Source organism: Diceros bicornis, chromosome 31 (genome assembly GCF_020826845.1).
Source record: "Diceros bicornis minor isolate mBicDic1 chromosome 31, mDicBic1.mat.cur, whole genome shotgun sequence".
In the NCBI taxonomy this organism is placed as follows: domain Eukaryota; kingdom Metazoa; phylum Chordata; class Mammalia; order Perissodactyla; family Rhinocerotidae; genus Diceros; species Diceros bicornis.
This window is the reverse complement of record NC_080770.1, coordinates 17,793,290-17,799,314: the sequence shown is the minus strand read 5'-3', so window position 1 is coordinate 17,799,314 and position 6,025 is coordinate 17,793,290. Positions and strand designations below refer to the sequence as shown.

The following is a 6,025-nucleotide window of genomic DNA, read 5'->3' as shown; positions in this document are numbered from 1 at the left end:
ACACTAAAAGAATCTGTTTTGAGCCATATGATTTCAGTATTGTTCCCAAACAGCCAGAAAACAGTTTCCTAACCTGTGGTTTATTTATCTTCAAAGGTCTTCTTCTTAGTTTATGGAAAAAGAGCAAGATTTACAAAATACCTGTATTCAGTATTTGCCTGTGTATGTGTGTGTGTGAGCGTGTGTGCATGCAGATGGTATTTAATATTTGGGTTATAAAGTAACTGAAGGCTACTTGCACATTTTTGGAAAATTCTTTAAAATAGAATATCTGAGAATTGTAATGTATTTTAGCTATATCACAAGGAACGTCATTTCTTCCCAATCTTATATAATAATAGATTTTGGAAATATTTTAGACGTAATTTTATTTAAGATTCCAATAAGAATATCTTAAGAATTATTTTCTATTTTCCTTGGGTTTGCTGCTACATCCTTTCTGTAACAAAACCGGGACACACACACAGATACTTGATTTCCAGAGTTCAGGACTGCTTTTGCTATAATAAGTTGCTATTTCTTCCCACTACAACTTTAGTGTGCCTGAGTAAAATAGTCTTCAAATAAATGCATATTGTTTTTAAATTAGACTATTGAAGCTATAGTTTTGGGTCTTTCAGTATGCTGATGTTGTTGTTGCTGATAATGGGTTTTTAAAATTTTTAGTTGTTATTAAGTCTTTTTTGTATTTGATTTTTTGATTCTTTTGTCTTATAAACAGTTTTTAGTCATAAATCTTCGGTATAGATCATTATAATTATACATATATGTATATACTTATGAAATAGAATTATGAACTTTCATGTATAACATATTTCACATAACACAGTTACATATTTATTTGTATATAATATTCTATGAGAACATGAGCAATAAATGAAACATAATATTTACATATAATCATATATAATAGATTAATTTATAAATTTATGTCAACTTAATCATATTTTGTGGGCAAAGCTCCATGAGAGTGTACAGAGAGATATTTCAGGTTTGGTTAACAACCATGGACCTGCAGTACGGGGAGCCCTTATTTTGAAAATCATCAGCTCCTTTGATACACATTTGGCTGGGTTCCCTTTTCTACTATAATGAAAATGCTTTTAACTTTGTGATTTCTCTCACCAGTATCCTTATTGCCAACAGTGTCCTTGATCACTAATGATTATATATTTTCTAATGTCTCTTTCAGTCATAAATCAAAAAGAAATTACTGTGTTAGGATTTCATTTTTTTTTAACAAATACCTTTATTTTGTCCTGACATTTCAAGATATTGATCTGAAAGTTGGAAAAATTGCATTTGAGCGTATCATTAGGTTATCAAACTGTTATTTCCAGTATGTACTTTCCTAAGAGAAAACTAACACTATTAGTATTTTAAGCAGCCTCATATTTTATCAGGAAGGCAACGTTGAGTTGCAGCAAAATCCCCACATTTAGTGACAGAATGAAGCTGTGTTCTAGTTACGATTCTCACAGCATGAGAGCAAATCATACCTTGCCGCTTAGTAACACTTTTCTCTATTTACAGTTTTCTTTATGAGTTCAATAGGCAGAGCTGTTGCTGCAACTCTTGCTGTTAGCTTATTGGAGTCACACTTGGTTTCCTCCTTTCCTCCCTCTCCTCCTCCACATGTTTCTGTTTTTCTGTGTCCGTGTGTTGAGACATGTCTGCATGTGTCATGTCACTGTTACATTTACTATATGAAACCTTATACTAGTCAAACTGTGAAGGAGTCCATTTTTTCCTCTTTTTCTAAATGATAAATGGAAACACTATACAAACTCTGGTGTATTGGTTCCTCTATATGGTTTGTTGTAGACAAGTACCATCTACAGCAAATCAAGGGCAGAACTATATTGGAACCCAAGTCAACCTGGTTCTAATAGACTCCAGTGGTGTGATGTTCCCATTACACTAAACAGCTTTGCAGAAGAAAAAGTTTGCCATTAGGAAATACGTAAAAATATCCCTTCAACTCCAAAAATTATTTTTAAGTTGAGCTTATTTCCAGGTTATAAAACTATGATTCTAAATTTTACAATTGGTTTCATTGACAGAAAAAAAAGTCCTTGCTACTTCCAACAAATTATTCCCTCTTTTTCTTGGATACAGTTAGATTCACTGTGCTTCTCAAGGCCATTGATCTAAAATATAGACAGGATCTAGTATATAACCTCAGTTTGTGAGGGATAAGACTATATTCATAGAATGAAGAATTTGGTTTTGATTTAGCAATATTCTGCATGTTGCATCCCAAGCTTACCCAAATCCTGACCTCAGTGGACATCAAGTTTCATGAGAGCACAACTCGTATATCCTTCCGGAGGTCTCTAATGCTAACATAGTGCCTTGCATGAAAGACATATTTGTTGTTTTAAGCCATGAATTTTGCAGTATATTGTTATAGTAGCAATAGGAAATTTATACACTATAATAGAGTACCTACCATCTCTTTCTATTCACCTTCCCCTTCTTTACTTTTCTTCATAGTACTCACCATCATTGTATATAGTATGTCAATATATGTAGTATATCAATACTTGCTTATTTATTTCCCTAATAGAATGTGAGCTCCTTGAAAGCATGACATTTGCCTTGTTCACTGTTTCATCTCTAGCAAATGTAACATTTCTTGGCTCAGAGTAGTAAGTAATATATATTTATGAAACATACTAAAGCATACATGAATGAGTTTATTAATATTCAACCATAAATGCTGTTGATTAGTATTATATCCTGTCAAAACCAAGTGAAGGTAAATGGCAGCCTAGATTTTTAAAAGTAGGACATATCTGATAGATATAGTTTTGGTACCTCACACTCCCACCTTGTCTCTACATTGGGTTTTTGTTTTATTTTATTTTATTTTTTGTGAGGAAGATTAGCCCTGCGCTAACATCTGTTGCCAACACTCCTCTTTTTGCTGAGGAAGATTGACCCTGGGCTAACATCCGTGCCCATCTTCTACTTTATATGGGATGCCACCACAGCATGGCTTCACAAGCCGTGCATTGTTCCACACCTGGGATCCGAACCCGCGAACCACCAAAGTGGAACAAGTGAACTTAACTGCTGTGCCACTGGACTGGCCCTCTGGGTTTGTTGATAAAAAAACACAGATGCTGGGGCCGGCCCGGTGGCGCAAGCGGTTAAGTGCGCGCGCTCCGCTGCGGCGGCCCGGGGTTCGCTGGTTCGGATCCCGGGCGCGCACCGACGCACTGCTTGGTAAGCCATGCTGTGGCGGCGTCCCATATAAAGTGGAGGAAGATAGGCACAGATGTTAGCCCAGGGCCGTCTTCCTCAGCAAAAAAAAGAGGAGAATTGGCGGATGTTAGCTCAGGGCTGATCTCCTCACAAAAAAAAAAAAAAAAAAAAAAAAAAAAAAAAAAAAAAAAAAAAACACAGATGCTAAGGGGAAGTTATACAAAGATGCAAAAGAGAAAAGTTTTCAAGTTAAATTGCATTGCTATTTTTGTGTGTGTGTGTGTGTGTGTGTGAGGAAGATCAGCCCTGAGCTAACATCCATGCCAATCCTCCTCTTTTTGCTGAGGAAGATTGGCCCTGGGCTAACGTCTGTGCCCATCTTCCTCCACCTTATACAGGAGGCCCCCACAGCATGGCCTGACAAGCGGTGCGTCAGTGCACGGCCGGGATGCGAACCAGGGCCGCCAGCAGCGGAGTTCGCGCACTTAACTGCTCCGCCACGGGCCGGCCCCTGCATTGCTCTTTTTTGATTGGCCTTAATGCTAAATAGTAAATGAAAAGATTGCTCTACTTCTCTCTCTCAGCTCAACTCTTCTGGAGGCACAGTCGCTGCTCTTCCGAGTGGGGAGTCTGAGCACAAGGTGAGGGAAAAAATGTCCTAATATTTGAGACTTGAAAAGAAAGAGGGCTGTGTATTATGAAAGGCAGCATCATGAGTTAACTGGGCATGAAAAAATAAAAACAGGTTGGCCAGAGGATAAGGAGATAGCTTCTATCATTGGGTGCCACAGTTTGTAGCCCATGTAAGCAGAGGACTTGTATATGTTGTAGAATGAACCAAAGGTTTGGTAAAAGGCATATCTGAGTGTGACTGTCAGTTCTACTAATTAACACTTTCTTCATCCAAGACACTTTCCTTATCCCGGTGTTTATGATGTGGAACTGAAAATCAGAGAATAAAATAGTCTCTAGTACCAAAAACTTGAGTCACTATAGACGGATTGTGTAGTACACAGATGGTCCACTACTGAAGTTAATTTTTTTTCTTCATCTCACTACAGGGTAAACTTAAATGCTCCATGCTATTATGGACACCAGATCATGGAAGAAATCATAATTTTTTTCATTTGAATGATATCATCTTGTTCTGCAACTATAGAGCAATATAAATCTGAATACATGGCAGGTTGGAATCATACAGGTGTGAAGGAATTCCTTCTAGTAGGTTTAACTGAAAATCCTAAATTGCAGATGCTTCTCTTTTTACTTTTCATCATTATTTATTTCATCACTCTGATAGTTAATTGGAGGATGATCATATTGATCTGGTTAAATGCTCAACTTCATACTCCAATGCACTTCTTCCTTAGCAACCTCTCCTTTTGTGATATCTGCTACTCTACTGTCTTTGCGCCTAAGATGCTGGTCAATTTCCTGTCAAAACACAAGTCCAGCACATTTTCTGGCTGTGTTCTACAGAGTTTCTTTTTTCTAGTGCATGTGACCACAGAAGGCATCCTCCTGTCTATGATGGCTTATGATCGCTAGGTAGCAATAGTCAATCCCTTGTTGTATACAGTCATTATGAGCAAAGGGTTTGTATTTGGATGGTCTTTGCATCTTACTTGGCTGGTCTCATTAACTCACTGACACACACAGTAGGTTTGCTCAAACTAGACTTCTGTGGTCCTAACATTGTGAATCATTATTTCTGTGACATCCTCCCTCTTCTGAGGCTCTCTTGCTCTGAAACCTATAACAATGAAATGCTGCTTTTGATATATTCTCTGGGGTCATTGCAATGTTGACTTTCATTGTCATCATGAACTCTTATACCTGTATCATCATTGCCATCCAGAGAATACGCTCAGCTGAGGGGAGGCGCAAAGCCTTCTCCACTTGTGCCTCCCACCTGAATGCTGTGACCTTGTTCTACGGGTCTGTGACCTTTAGTTACATCCAGCCAAGCTCTCAATATTCCCTGGGACAGGAGAAGGTCCCTGCTGTGTTTCATACATTGGTGATCCCCATGCTAAACCCACTTATTTATAGCCTAAGGAATAAGGATGTGAAAGATGCAGCAAAAAGGTCAATATGGTGGAAGAGAACCCCCGCCTGACTCAATCTCATCTATGGATTTGCTAACCTAACATTAACCTGCGAATAGATAGACTTTCTTTAAAATTGTATCACAGATAACATCACAAACAAAATCATAATCAAGATATTTTCATGCAATTTTAGACACGAGTGTTGAGTTTGACCTGAAGACTGAAAATTAATCTTTTTCACCATTCATTATTTTATGACTTAATAGTTTCACATTCTCAAGAGCTGAAAAATAATTTTTTGTCTAACAAATTATCATGATAAACTCTGAAAGAGCTCACTTTGGATTTAAAGGAATCTGACATCAACTTAAATCAAAAGAATACTCCAACTATAGGAATTTATCAAATGCATTGTTATTTCAGAGAAAAATTGAAATGTTCCCTTGGAATGATTTTCTTAGATCATACCTTTATTTTTTGTTATAAAAATTCTGTCATTCAAGTAAAAATATATATCTTAAATTTTGTATTCAAATTGCATATCTTGATAGTATCTTATAAAAATGGCTATAAAAAATAATTCTAGGTAGTTGTAGTTTATTAATTCAATATACTTCTACTGAGTACTTTTGTTGTGTTATCCTTTTATTGTTTTTATCTGTGTTATCCAAACCTAGAGAGATTTGCAGTATGAAGCAAAAAGAGTTAGAGGAACAGGCGATGGAGGAATATGGTAAATGGGAAAGACTATTTAAAGAAGAGAA

General features: G+C 36.8%; 1 pseudogene; it reads left to right on the top strand.

The window, feature by feature from the left end:
• The first annotated feature begins 4,389 nt into the window (after positions 1-4,389).
• Positions 4,390-5,329, top strand: LOC131395365 (olfactory receptor 1052-like; annotated as a pseudogene).
• The last annotated feature ends 696 nt before the right edge of the window (positions 5,330-6,025 follow it).